Source organism: Schistocerca nitens, chromosome 8 (genome assembly GCF_023898315.1).
Source record: "Schistocerca nitens isolate TAMUIC-IGC-003100 chromosome 8, iqSchNite1.1, whole genome shotgun sequence".
In the NCBI taxonomy this organism is placed as follows: Eukaryota; Metazoa; Arthropoda; class Insecta; order Orthoptera; family Acrididae; genus Schistocerca; species Schistocerca nitens.
The window spans coordinates 444,763,462-444,779,309 of NC_064621.1; the positions used below are offsets into that span (position 1 = coordinate 444,763,462).

The 15,848-nt window shown below is 42.7% G+C and overlaps 1 protein-coding gene across 1 annotated transcript in view; it reads left to right on the forward strand.

The window, feature by feature from the left end:
* The window catches only part of LOC126198978 (ras association domain-containing protein 10-like), a 1,181,222-nt gene that overhangs the window by 60,121 nt on the left and 1,105,253 nt on the right, over positions 1–15,848 (forward strand). The gene's annotated exons all lie outside the window — the stretch shown is intronic.

Genomic DNA, 15,848 nt, shown 5'->3' on the forward strand with positions numbered 1-15,848 from the left:
ATGGATGTTTGTGATGTCCTTAGGTTAGTTAGGTTTAACTAGTTCTAAGTTCTAGGGGACTAATGACCTCAGCAGTTGAGTCCCATAGTGCTCAGAGCCATTTGAACCGTAATTGTTATTTGCCCATCCACTCATTACTCGCGTACACTAAGGTGACGATTCCCGTAAGAGTTAGGGCAACCTGTGTGCATTTGCACAGACGAAGGTCAATGGCCGGGTAGCCATTTAACTATATACGAAGACAGTAACTGTTCTCGGGGCACACATTTTCAACTGTCCCCATCGAGGTATATCAACAACACCTGTCGGCAGCTGAGGGTTTCAGTTAATTATCATTTATTCTAGAGAAGCTGCACGGTCATCAAGTCATCAATGGTATCTGTTCTTTCGAGAACAGTTACTGTCTTCACCCCAGATACCTGTTTCGAATACTTCTTAAGTAACAGAACCCAGTACTTTCTCCTCGATGGCGGGTGTTCTTCAGAGACAAGGGTTTCGTTAAGAGTGCTCCAGGGAAGTGTGATAGGACCAATCCTATTCTCTATATGTAGAATAGGTCTGATGAACAAGTTGAGCAGCTGTCTGCGGCTGTTCGCTGATGGCGCTCTGCTGTACGGGAAAGAGTCGTCGTTCAGTGACTGTAGGAGGGTACAAGATGACTTGGACAATACTGATAGTTACGATATTGCAGTGCCTGTGTTATTCTGATCCTTTGCATCTGCCGATACCGGGCAAGCGACTTTCAAGTGCGTCTGACCTGTACTGGAATATATACAGGGTGAGTCACCTAACGTTACCGCTGGATATATTTCGTAAACCACATCATATACTGACGAACCGATTCCACAGACCGAACGTGAGGAGAGGGGCTAGTGTAATTGGTTAATACAAACCATACAAAAATGCACGGAAGTATGTTTTTTAACACAAACATAAGTTTTTTTTAAATGGAACCCCGTTAGTTTTGTTAGCACACCTGAACATATAAACACATACGTAATCAGTGCCGTTTGTTGCATTGTAAAATGTTAATTACATCCGGAGATATTGTAACCTAAAGTTGACGCTTGAAACCTCCGACGTTCAGTTGCGTGTTGTAACAAACAAGGGCCACGGTCGGCGAGCAGCATCTGCAGGGACATGTTTACGATGACGACCGTGTTTACGAGTGTGGCTGTAGTGCACTGTTGTGGTTTGGTCTAGCTGTCGCAGTGTCCGCATGTAGCGCTTCCTGCAATTGTTATTCTGCATTCGTCTCCGCACGCAGACCAACTGTAGTACACCGTGTTACCAGACGTCCGTGATAGTGTAGTATTGTAGGGACTGTGACCATGGTGTATTCGAACTCTGAAAAGGCGGAGATGATACTCATCTATGGCGAGTGTCGACGAAATGCAGCTGAAGCCTGCAGGGTGTATGCAGAACGGCACCCGGACAGAGAGCATCCAACGTGCCGCACATTGCAAAACATCTACCGCCAACTATATGCAACAGGTACGGTCGTAGCACGCAAACGGGTCCGTAACAGGCCCGTCACAGGAGAAGCGGGTGCAGTTGGTGTGTTAGCAGCTGTTGCCATGAACCCACACATGAGTACACGGGACATTGCGAGAGCCGGTGTACTGAGTCAAAGTAGTGATGCTCATACTGCATCGTAACCGCTTTCACCCGTTTCATGTGTCGCTACATCAGCAATTACATGGTGATGAGTGCAATTCTGTCAATGGGAATTAACAGAGAATGCGTTGCAGCTCTGCCTGTTTACCGATGAAGGGGGTTTCACAAACCACGGGGCAGTGAATCTACGGAACATGCATTACTGGTCCGTGGACAATCCTCGCTGGCTCAGACAGGTAGAGCGACAGCGATCGTGGACTGTAAATGTATGGTGCGGAATCATTGGCGACCACCTCATTGGTCCTCACTTCATTGCAGGGGCCCAAACAGCTGCAACATACATCGCGTTTCTACAGAATGATCTGCCAACGTTGCTCGAAAATGTCCCACTGCAAACGCGTCGACGTATGTGGTATCTGCATGATGGTGCACCTGCACATTCCGCAATTAACACTAGGCCGACCCTTGACAGGATGTTCGACGGGCGTTTCATAGGACGTGGAGGACGCATAAATTGGCCAGCCCGTTCTCCTGATCTTACACCTCTGAACTTCTTTCTGTGGGGTACGTTAAAGGAGAATGTGTACCGTGATGTGCCTACAACCCCAGAGGATATGAAACAACGTATTGTGGCAGCCTGCGGCGACATTACACCAGATGTACTGCGGCGTGTACGACATCCATTACGCCAGAGATTGCAATTGTGTGCAGCAAATGATGGCCACCACATAGAACATCTATTGGCCTGACATGTCGGGACACACTCTATTCCACTCCGTAATTGAAAACGGAAACCACGTGTGTACGTGTACCTCACCCCTCATGGTAATATACATGTGCGTCAGTGAAAAAGACCAATAAAAAGGTGTTAGCATGTGGACGTAATGTGCTGTTCCAGTCTCTTCTGTACCAAAGGTCCATCACCGTTCCCTTTGGATCCCTACGTAATTCGGTGCTCTCCGATACACACGATGGAACAGCGGAGGAGTGGTACTCAAGCGTCAACTTTAGGTTACAATATCTCCGGATGTAATTAACATTTTACAATGCAAAAAACGGCACTGATTACGTATTTGTTTATATGTTCAGATGTGCTAACAAAACTAACGGGGTTCCATTTTAAAAAACGTAGGTTTGTGTTAAAAAACATACTTCCGTGCATTTTTGCATGGTTTGTATTAAACAATTACACTAGCCCCTCTCCTGACGTTCGGTCTGTGGAATCGGTTCGTCAGTATTTGATGTGGTTTACGAAATATATCCAGCGGTAACGTTAGGTGACTCACCCTGTATAATGGATGCACGAGTACAGGTCGTAGACGCATGGCTGACGACGTATGGAAGTTTGGGTCTTACCGTGGGTCATGCGTGGATAGCCAAATGGTAAGGTGCCGCTCGCAGTAAGCGGGAAATCCCGGTTCGTGCCCCAGTCCGGCACAAATTTTAATTGTCGTCGTTCCAGTCTACAGCTGATGGTAGTCCTTATTTGCAATTGCGAATTTATTTGATATTGATAGTTAGTGTGATGAATAGCAACCTGCTGTAATTGTAGAAAAATATAAGTTAATTAGATTAGATTCAGTTTTAGTTCCATAGACCCAAAAAATGAGATGATTCTCGTGGGTGTGGGACATGTCAGAAAGTATAACAAAAAACATAAAACATTTGAATATAATACTTACTACCCTGATCATTTATCGGGAAATAGTTGAAAATAAGCTAATACAATGCAGTAAACTGGGACAGCTAATATTTACAGAATTAACACACTGTCAGAATGGAACACTGTTATCCACTATTAATAAATTTATCATTCGCAAAATACCTAATCTTGACTGTTGTGACAAAGTCTTGTCAAAACTGAAATCTAACAGATATTTTTACTTAAGCTGACTTAACAGTCTCTGTTAAGATATTCATCTATGGGGTAGAAGGAGTTGCCTACCAAAAAGGCTTTCAAACTCTGTTTAAACTGTGCTTTATCTTAAACCAATTTTTTAATGGATGCTGGCAATTTATAAAAAATGTGTGTTCCTGAATATTGGAACCCTTTTTGGACCAAGGTACGTGGTGTTAGTCCTTTATGTAGATTCTTATTATTCCTAGTATTGATACTGTCTACTGAGCTGTTGGTTGGAAAAAGAGATGTATTACTTGCAACAAATTTAATTAAGGAATAAATATACTGAGAAGCAGTGGTTAGAATACAAAGTTCCTTGAACAGTTTCTACAAGATGTTCTTGAATTTACACCACAAATGATTCTTGTTACACTCTTTTGCACCATCAAAACTTTTGCTCGGTCTGATGAGTTGCCCCAAGATATGATCCCATACGACATAACAGAATGAAAGCAAGCAAAGTATGCAAGTTTTTTTATATTTATATCTCCTACATCTCACATCATTCTAACTGCAAATACAGACTTGTTTAGGCGCTTAAGCAATTCTGTGGTATGCCCTTCCCAACTGAATTTATTATCGAGCTGTAATCCCAGAAATTTAACACTGTCAACCTCTTCGATCTGCATGTCTCCATACGTTAAACTCATGCTGGAAGGAAATCTCTTACAGGTTCTGAACTGCATATAGTGGGTCTTCTCAAAGTTTAATGACAAAGAATTAGCTTTAAACTACTTATTAACGTCAGTGAAACTTTGATTAGCAGCTGTTTCTAAATCTGTACTTGACTTGCTACTGAATGCAGATGAGTGGGAAAATAATCCCCTAATGTTCGAATACATCATTAATAATGCCCTACTTGACATAGTCACGTCGATTAAATGTCTAAGAGTATCGTCGCAAAAGCGAAATGAAATGGAACGTGCACGGAAGGACGATAGTTGTGAAAGCGAATGGTCGATTTCGGTTTATTGGGAGAATTTTAGGAAAGTGTAGCTGATGAATAAATGAGACCGCGCACAGAAAACCAGTGTGAACCATTTTACCTACTGCTCAAGTGTTTGGGATCCCTACCAGGCTCGGCCTCTGTAGCCGAGAGGTTCTAGGCGCTTCAGTCCAGAACCACGCTGCTGCTACGATCGCAGGTTCGAATCCTGCGTCGGGCATGGACGTGTGTGAGGTCCTTAGGTTAGTTAGATTTAAGTAGTTCTAAGTCTAGGGGACTGACGACCTCGGATGTTAAGTCCCTTAGTGCTTAGAGCTATTTGAACCATTTGAAGCCTGCCAGGTCGGACTGAAGGATGTTGTCGAAGCAATTCAGGGGCTAGCCTCTAGATTTCTTACTGGTAGGTTCGATCAACATGCAAGTATTCCAGAGATGCATCGTGAACTCAAATTGGATTCCTGGAGGGAAGACGTCGTCCTTTTCGCGAAACACAGTTGAGAAAATTTGGAGAACTGCAGAGCCACTAAGCTGCAGCCAACGTTTGTGTCGCGTAAGAACCAAGAAGATAACATAAGAGGAATTAGGGCTCGTACGGAGGCGTATAGATAGTAGTTTTTTCCGTGGTCTATTTGCGAGTGGAACTGGGAAGAAAATGGTTCAAATGGCTCTAAGCACTATGGGACATCTGAGGTCATCAGTCCCCTAGAACTTAGAACTACTTAAACCTAACTAACCTAAGGACATCACACACATCCATGCCCGAGGCAGGATTCGAACCTGCGACCGTAGCGGTCGCGCGGTTCCAGACTGTAGCGCCTAGAACCGCTCGGCCACAGCGGCCGGCGAGAAATAGGAATCGATACGGAATCAGAATTTATTAGAGCTTTGGCAGACTTAAGATCAAATAAGGCAGTAGGCATAGATAACATTCTTTCCAACGTCTACAATCATTGGGGGGTACGTGAAAACGACTTTTCAAGTGTATTTGTAGAATTATGCGTCGATATTGGTTGATATTTCACAAATGCATTCTCAAACAAACAAAAATGACTAAAGCTTTTTGAGCAGACGAAAGTGACAAAATTTTTAATAAAATAAGAAGATCAAAACGTAACCAGTTACTGAAGTTTAACATTTTTATTTATGAAACTTCCTGGCAGATTAAAACTGTGTGCCCGACCGAGACTCGAACTCCCGAGTTCGAGTCTCGGTCGCGCATACAGTTTTAATCTGCCAGGAAGTTTCATATCAGCGCACACTCCGCTGCAGAGTGAAAATCTCATTCTGGATTTTTATTTATGACGCTTTTCAGCGGTTTTTCTCACGGGAAACGTCGAAAACTACGCAGTTCTGAGCATCTACGTTGTGTACATTCCTCGAGAGCATTGCATTTGGACTTTATCCATTCACTGTTTACAGTGCACCTGAACCAAACACCTGATCTGCCAAATGATGACGGAGTTGAGCCTCCGAAAGGTAACCTAAAAAAGTTAGTGACTGGTTACCTTGTATTTATTTATGTTTCGAACAGTCATGGAAACAGCATATGAGACACTTATATTTGTTATATGTTATTAACTCTCCAAAGTAACTTCCCTCACATGTCCACGGTACGTTATGATCTTCCGTCCCTCTTTGAAAAATTGATCTAAGACCAACACCAGGCTAGGGAGCGGAGTTTACTTTCTACGGTAATCAAATATATCGGTAAAAGTGCGAGTGGGAGGTAACCGTTTAACCCGAGTGCGCGGGTCAGCTGTTGGCACGCAGTTTGCGAGCAAATTGCCGCGGAACCAGTCCGCCGCCGCTTGTTCTGCTCCTCACAATGGAGAAGGGGGCGGGGTCGCGGCGTTATGCGGGCGCAGAACGCATTAGACAGGCCGAGAAAGGTAAACCCATCGAGGGAAATGCGCCAAAAGCGGGTGAAAGTAGCCGCGGGCTTCGACTCGGCGCGAAGGAGGCGGGCGGCACCTGTGGCCGAAGCGGCCGGCGCCGGCGCACCCTGCCCGCGCTCAGCTGCTCAGCAGAGTCACGACGGCGCCGGCCGCACCACGTGACTCGGGCCACGCCCCTCAAGTGCCAAGAGTGGGTGGCGAAGCACAGGCGCCTGACAGTCACTCGCTGCTGAAGGTGTGATACAACGTTCGTAGTGCCACCATGCAGCCTACAAATTCATAGAATAACAATATATACGCAGTGGCTACTAGAAGTCAGATACAAGGTGGTGTCAAAACTACAGTATTGCTCAAGAGAGTAGAAGAACAGGTAGAAAATACAGTTGGCGACTACCAAGAGGGATTCAGGAAGGGAAGAGGTCGTGTAGAACAGATATTTATCCGGAAGCAACTGATAGAACATAGGGCCTTAAAAAACAAAAAGGCAGTAATAAACTTCGTGGACTTCACAAAGGCATATGACTCCATCGACAGACAGACGCTTGTTAGGATCCTGAAGAACATAGGATTTGATGGAACTACGCAAGAACTCATAAAAGAAATTCTGACAGACACAAAAGCAAGGGTGAGATTCAGAGGAGTACTGTCAGAAGAATTTGAGATCAAGACTGGTGTTAAATAGGGAGATGGAGTGTCACCATTGTTGTTAAATATAGCACTGGACGAAGTGATCAGGCAGTGGAGAGCAATAAACGAGGAAATGGGAATACCAAAGACCCATGTGGGGGACAAAAAGGACAACAGGACTCAAGTGGACTGCCTAGCCTTTGCAGGTGACATAGCAATAATAAGTGAGACGGAAGAAGACGCAAAGGCACAACTCGACAACTTGAGTAAGGTAGCCAGAAAAGTGGGACTGAGGATCGCCTATAAAAAGACAAATACATTAAACACCACTGCAGACTGGGAAACACCGGAAGGCACTGTGCAAATGGTGGACAAATTTAAATACCTGGGAGAATTTAGAACAGGAAGGAACAGGAGCTAGGAGGGAATAACAGAAAGGATAAAGAAGATGAGGTCAGCCTTCTGCATGACGAGAGAGATATACAATAAAAAGATTATATCCACAGAGGCAAAGATAAGCCACTAAAAGGCAACAGTGAGGAATGAAGTATTATATGCTGCTGAGACGTTGACACTAGGAAGAAATGGGGCAGAACAACTAGAGAAAGAAGAGAGAAAAATACTGAGAAAAAAATACTAGATCCCAAAAGAGGTGGAGAGAGGTGGATGCGAAGACCTAGGGAAGAATTGTACCGGAACATGAGAACAATATCCGGGGAAATCACACTCAAAAGGGCAAGGTTTGCCGGGCATGTAGTTAGGATGAGTATGGACAGAATGACGAAGAGAGTGTGGGAAACAACAGGGAGGACAAGGGAAAAGAGGAACCAAGTGGGTTGTTGAACTTCGGAAGGACTGGTTGGAATTGGGGATCAAGGTCGAAGGAAAGGAAAATTGGAGGACCAAATATACACCAACAAATATGCCGGAGATGAATGACAGAGAAGAATACAGGAAAAGATTAGAATGTCACCAGTGGAGCCGCCAGGAGAAACGGAAACTGAAGATCTCGGAAGAGGAGCGGGAGAGAAGAAGAGTAGAACGAAGAGATTCTGGGAGAAGAAGAGGAAAATGCAGTCCACGTAGGGGCTGCCCGTGGTCCTACCGAGGCCGTAACGCAAGAAGAAGAAGAAGAAGAAGAAGAAGTGGCATTGAGATATGCAGGATAGGATTGGCGACAGCTTACATGTATTCCAAAATTCACGTAACTATGGTGCTGCGTAACGTTTATGCTGCAGATTATGTATCTCATTCCGTCGCTAGTACAACCAACTCTGTTCAAGAGTACCGTGGATTCTGTATGCTTTAATTGGTAAGTTACTTACTTATTCCATAGATCATGTTCACGATAAACGTTATCAGGTTACCTTCCATTAGGAACATGGGTGCACTCAACGACTGTGATATGACTTTTAAATGACAGGGCACTGCAGTCAGTCGTCCTTTTCTTGCAGGTTTTATTCGACAAATCTATATTTCGGCTAGTGCCTAGCGGTTATCACTGCACCATTTCATAGTATCAATGCATGTTCTAGTACGTCAGTCCCCTGTTGTTCGAACTTCTGTCACAGTTCTTTCAGTTATACAGTAGTTCTTTCGATTACACAGTAGTCTTAAAAAAACTGTGACAGAAGCCCTAACAACAGGGGACTGTTAAAATTCTGGATCAACCTGTTGGAGCCACTGTTTGGCAGCATGCACAAGGGAGTCATCATCTTCAAACCTTGTTCCATGAAGAGAATGTTTTAGTTTCCCAAAGAGATGATAGTCACATGGAGCCAGGTCAGGACTGTAAGGCGGGTGTTTCAGTGTTGTCCATCCGAGTTTTGTGATCGCTTCCATGATTTTTTTGACTGACATGTGGCCGTGCATTGTCGTGCAACTGCAAAACATCTTGCATTTGCCGATGTGGTCGAGCACGACTCAGTCGAGCTTGAAGTTTCTTCAGTGTCGTCACATATGCATCAGAATTTATGGTGGTTCCACTTGGCATGATGTCCATAAGCAAGAGTCCTTCGGAATCCAAAAACATCATAGCCATAACTTTTCTAGGAGAAGATGTGGTTTTGAATTTTTTTTTCTTGGGTGAATTTGCATGATGCCACTTCATTGATTGCCTCTTCGCCTCTGGTGAAAAATGATGGAGCCATGTTTCATCACCTGTCACAATTCTTCCGAGAAATTCATCTCCTCCATTCTCGTACTGTTCCAAAAGTTCACTGCATACCGTTTTTCTTGTTTCTTTGTGAGCCACTGTCAACATCCTGGAAACCCACCAGGCACAAACCTTTTTTAACGCCAACACTTTCAGTATTCTGCAAACACTTCTTCCCCTCTCCCAGCGTAGCGTGACAATTCGTTCACTGTGATAGGAGTCATCAATTCGTTAACTCTCTGCACAGTGTGTGGAGTGTGTGCAGTAGCCTATGAGGCCTGCCGCTGTGAGGACGATCCTCAATATTGCCGTGCCCGCTTTCATCACGTAACGTGCTTGCCCACCGACTAACTGTACTGTGATCAACAGCAGCATCTCCATACACCTTTTTCAACCTCTTGTTGACGTTTCCCACTGTCTCGTTTTCACAGCACAGGAATTCTATGACAGCACGTTGCTTCTGACGAACGTGAAGTGTAGCAGCCATCTTGAAGACATGCTGTGACGGCGCGACTCACGGGAACAGGTTGAACTAAGTTTGAAAACAAGCGGGAAGGATGTATCTACACACTGTAAAACTTTCACACATGCAGAATGAAAACTGTATTTTTACAAAAATAGTGTGCATTTCTTTTGGAGTGACCCTCATAGGGTCCCGGCGGAGGTTCGAGTCATCCCTCGGGCAAGGGTGTGTGTGTTTGTCCTTAGGATAATTTAGGTTAAGTAGTGTGTAAGCTTAGGTGACTGATGACCTTAGCCGTTAAGTCCCATAAGATTTCACACACATTTTTTGACCCTCGCAGGATGCGCTGGCGAGGTGTATTGCAGGACATCTACATGCACCAACGACCATCCGCGCTGGTGGAGGAATGGAGCGCCTTATCATAAGAAGTCCTTACGAACCTCGTGGCCATTATGGGAGCAATTTGCAGAGTATTAAGGACCGTGTCTCCCCTTTTGTGACGTCCATGGGACCATCATAAATCGCAGTGACTTCAGCGTAATTATTGTCTTTGAACAAAAGCCTCATTTCTGTTCGTCTGATTGCGTGCATCCTTCAGTTAATTTTTGTACTATAGTGAGCAGTTCTCTCTATGTGTGCTCCAAGTTTCATCGAGCTATGTTATTTGGGAGTGACGCATCACTCAAAAGCAGCCAAATCACTTAAGCGTTTCATGAATAGTAATTCGACCAAAGTTGTTCCCTCCTAGAATTCCAATTATACTGATATTTCGTCCAAATGTGGTGTACCGTCTGTATGTATCACAATGTCTTCATAATGAACTGCAACTGTGTCAGACGAACTATCGCTATTGTAATTGTCTACAGTTGAACAAATTATGGAAATTTTGTCATCAGAAAAAAATCATTTTGGAACAAGAGTCTTAATTTTGATTATTCTCCCAACCTGGCACCTTTGATGTCCCAAAATTCAGCAATGAGTTTTTCAACAATTTTCCTTTATCAGCTGTACTAGTGCGTCTAACTTTTCGCCCATGGACGCAGCAATCTTCTTTACCTTTAATGCTGTTTATACTTTCAACAAACGGAGCATTGCATTAGTGTGCAGCGCAGTGTTAAGGCACACTGTGCCAGTGCCCATGTATGGCGGTTGTATGAATTTAAAGTCAGTGAGTATAGTCATCGATTGTCGCAGCTATTACTTGCAGAATATCAAAAACTGTGCAGCTACCGTCCTTAAAATAGTTCTGACGGACAGCAGAGCCGGATTAACGAAGGCTATAGAAACACACTCCCACTGTAGCAGCACACTAAATCCCAGCGTTTGCGGCCGCTACGATCGTGGGTGAATGAGTCACGCTGATGGGAAGTGTAAAAATTTGGAAACTTGTGGTAAGGACTATGGGACCAAACTGCTGAGGTCATCGGCCCCTAGGCTTACACACCAATTAAACCAACTAACTTACGCTATGGACAACACACACACCCATACCCGAGGGAGGACTCGAACCTCCGACGGGAGATGGAAAGTGTAGACGAGTGCACGGAGGACAGGTTGTTGTTTCTGGAGGCTCTTATTTCTAGAGGGGAGACGCACGCAGGACCAGAAGGAAACTCTGGTCAAGTCTGGCGACCGCAGCTGGCGGTCTGTGGTGGGAGTCGGACATTCGATCCCGAGTGGAATGTAGCTCACTAGTGCGCAGACGTTGCTGTCAGGATACAGAGCTGACTACTGGTGCGTGAAAATGAGGGCGACTTCGCCTGCATTCAGCAACATCTTTCACACTCTGGCATTCCAATTTCTGTCCTTTCTAGATGATCACGGGGCCGTCCGTTTCCATATTCTCATCCCACACCACACTCATCATTCCACTGAAAGTATACGCTGACGAAATATTCACGCATCCTGTGCTTCTGAAACTTGCTGATTTTCATTAACTTGCTCGAACTGAGTACTAAGGGGTGGTCTGTAAATATTCGGCTTGAATAAAGATAATTTCTCAGCCAAGATAGCATTTGTAAAACCTTTATTTACGATGACCGGTTTCAGTAAACAGAATTACCAACATCTGATCCCTTTATTGGTTAATAGATATGTACAGAAGATGGTAACTCTGTTTACCTCAACCAGTGATCAGAAATAAAGGTTTTAGAAATGCAGTCTTAGCTGAGGCGTTGTCTCTCTTTAACTTGTACAACTGTTTACTTTACATCTCTATTACTGATAACATTGTGGAGACAGGGAGCTGCTACATATTTCGGGGTAAAATGAAATTTAAAACACAAAGATAAAATTTATCCAAATACACATTAATCCATACAAAATTTACTTAATAAGAAACAGTTTCTGCTAGTAGAATAGTAATGCTACATGTCGTAAATGAGTTTATACCTTGCTGCAAAATTTTTTCTTAAACTTACTGCCAGGTTGTTCGATGATTCTTGAAGTGGATATTTACTCTCCCGAGCTTTAGATTTTTTAAAGTACTTTTCATTCCCTACAGCTGAAGTTCGATTAATGACCCATTGGAGAGTCGAGGAGTTTGCAGCCGAATACTATGCCAGGTAAGATGTTAGTGGAATAAAGCGAGTCCCAATTCAGAACGCTTCTTCCAAAATTTGTCTTTCAACAATGTTAAACCTCTTGGAAACCTTCGTCAGAACCAGGAGATGGTAACTAATTTTAATTTAATTCTAGGACATTGGTACCAACTAAAATGTTTTTCAGAGGCCCAGAAATACTGCATCTACCTCTCTTCCTTGATCCATGGCTTTCAGGGTGTCATCTGTGAAAAGCGCAAGCTAGATTTCGCACGATCTTGGAGTATATGCTGGTTGCTATGGAGGAAGTCATTCTGTTCGAGATAAACCATTTGGTTGAACTCGGAATATGTTATAGGATTCTACAACAGAGATGTCAATAGAACTGGACGGTAGTTTTGTGGGTCACCCTTTAGCACTTCTTCCAGACTGGTGCAATCTGTGTTTTTTTTTTTTCAAGTCACTGTTCAAGGGATCTAGGGTATATCATGGATAAAACTCAACTGGAAATTCTGTATAGAATCTCACAGGAATCCTATTTTGCCCTGGAGCCTTGTTTAATGTTTCGACGTCGCTGTTTCTTTGTAAGGTTCTTTCCAGTGACTGTATGCTGTGAAGTTCCTCCTACCATGAACTCTTCTACTACATGCATATCCATCTGGTGTATGGTCAATTATTCTTTTAAACTTAAGTCACAGTTCTCCTAGATATTTTGAGGTCCTCTTTATCTGACACGACTACCTCTTTATATCACTTACTAAATAAATAAATCTTCGTAATTAATCTTTATACATTAATATTCATTGTTGCCGAAGCTTCCTAAGTTTCAATATGGACATCACCAAGTAGATCAGTTCTATTTATTACCATTAAGTCTAATGAATGGGCTCCCAAACCATCAATTCTACGTAGTTTTCAGAGAAGGTCTTCAGTAATGTTTCGCAGGATGCCTTGCCATACCCTCCACTTATAAAACTAAAATTTTCCCAATTTCTCAAAAAGTTTTCGAGTACATCTGGAAGTGAGTCTGGTTGTCGACAGACAAATCCGATTAAAACTTGATGCCATCCCTTGTTACTCAACCTTGACAAAACTACTGCAACTGCAGCTTTATCCCAAGAATCTCATTGCTGTCAATTTCTGGTTTTAGCTCGCTATCTGTACCTGGTATTGAATAAGCTCGACTAATTTTTGGGATTGTTACAAACTTCGTTGAGAATGTTTCGGCAACTGAACAACAGAATTTTAATCGTTTCATTAGGGGGGCCACTTCTTCGAATCTTTTATAATACTTCGGGACCTCCTACAGCTATCATTATCTGGAATGGATAGAGAGTAACCTAAGCTAAAAAACTTTTGTGTGCACTCCACATATAGTCAACCACTGGGGAAGCAGCATCTGATATGTAGTGCACCTCAAACCCGATTAGGGAGACCTTACAGTTCTCAATCCTGTGGCGGAAATCCAGGATTTCACCGCCTAGATTGACACAAAACCGTTAATCCTTCTACTCGGCTCCTAAGGGATATCATTACATTCCTTACGTTTGAACTGCCTCCTACCCTTATGTGTTTGCCTCTTCTTGACAAATGACTCACCAGGTCTCCCTGGCTCAGATTCAGTTTTAGTGGAAGACAGGCCATCAACTAGTTCGTTAGGTGGGTGGATGTAATCTTGGTGCCTAACTCTCTTGTACTCGGCCTCTAGACCTACCACTGACAGGCCATTGACAGTTGTGTGTGCGAGCGGTGATAAGGCCCGTATTTTTGAAGAGGAGACAGTATCTGTTCGAGAGAGCAGCGTTTGAGGTACCCTTGGCATCTCTGATACATGTCTCTCTGCGTTTCGCCCAACACACCCATTCGAAACCGCTTCCAACTGTTAGACACCGGTCAGAGTGATTTACAGTAGCTTACGAATAGAAATTAACTCACCCCGTACCCGAGAACAACATTCACAGTGGGGCTACTTTCTTACAGGTTCAATGTTTATCTGAATACAAAATAAGTAAATTTAAATTCACCTCGCCGATATTGTTTTAATCTTAGGATCTGTTACGCTGTAAGTAATGCGAGTTTCTTTTAGGACCTGATGCCACAACGCCCAAGAAAGTAGATTGTGCAAACAGCGAAAAACCTGTATCAGATTTAGATTTCCCCTAGTGATGATGTTAAATACAGTTACGCCAGCTACTCATTAATTAGCGTTTACAGTTGACAGCGAAGGACGAGGTTTTATGCTGGTAAGGTGCATCGCACTCAAAAAATAAGGTGCAAATTAATTCAAGGAACTTCGTTCGTGTAAAAATCATCGGAAATTTTATTTAATAACAGCTATAAGAGAACTGGCACTACTGCTAATATATATAGAGGGATTTGACTAAGTGTTCATGACTATTCACATGAATATGTTTAAAACTTTGGCTAGCACATTTCCTGCTCAGGGTCGATTTTCTTACCTTATTTTCTGCTTCACCACCATACTCGGAGTTGTCCATCGTCATGGACTACTTAATTTGTAAGTATTGATTTTTCACGTACTTCCGTAAGTATTTCGAATATAAATGACAGACAAAATTCTTCCGTAGTTCCTACACGTAAGCAAAGTTGTTTCCTTACCATGTTGTGCTGTTTTTTTTTTTAACCGTGTTGTTAATGCTTAAATTTGGCAGCGTCCAACATAAATATTTAAATATGTCAATAGATCTAAACTGTCATTCAGTTACTGCATTACCCGGCTAGAATATGACATGAGCATGAATGTGAACTAAACTGAAACACACAGCCATTTTCATATGTTGTCTGTACAGAAGTGTATCTGTTTAAAATTATTCAATTGGGTTCGTTGACTACTTTCATACAAACTTAGTTCACTCTTGCATGTCACTTCACTTTTACAACACGGAGACACACAACACTGGAATCGGCGAATTTTACTGAAAAGCTTTGTGATCTTTAGTTGAGAAAGTTTTATGCTCCGACACCAGCAAAGAATGGTAGAAGTTAAAATAGTTTCTCATAGCATAGATTTTGATATACAATCAAGTTACCTTTACGTGGATTCTTTTTACAATGGAAAATATATATGTCTGAATTATTCGGCAATTTAAACTCGATGCGTAAAGCTTTCATGAAATGGCGACAGATAAATGAACATCGGTGTATCACAGAATGGATCTGTTCCGATTACACGAAAATAACTGACTGAATTCGATTTGAAAAAATATTAATCAGCATTAAATAACTGAAATAAAACTATAACTCTTGCCAATAAAATCATATAAATATACCACCACTAATGGCGGCCTTGCACCTCGTCCGCAGCGAAGCAAAGATGAAGTGCAGAGGATCAAGATCAGTAATATTCTTACAGAAAATACGAGATAAACTTGAATAACATTATTCTCTATTTTCCTCCAATAATTTGCAATAGGGAGTTTACAAAATAGTAATAATAATCAGACCTTATCATAGGCGGCAGATTAAAGTGCGTCTTGCTAGCGTCATGGCTACTCGTACAAGAAGAAAGAATGCAACAAAAAATCAGTGATTATAATAATTGTTCTTATAATTAAAAGATATAATTGATTTCAGTTTATTTTCTGTGGCTTGTGAAGATACTGTTACACCGTCTCTGCACTAGCAAAACTAAACTGTTTCCCTGACAACAGACTTGTCGCTCACGATAACACAAATTAAAAAAAT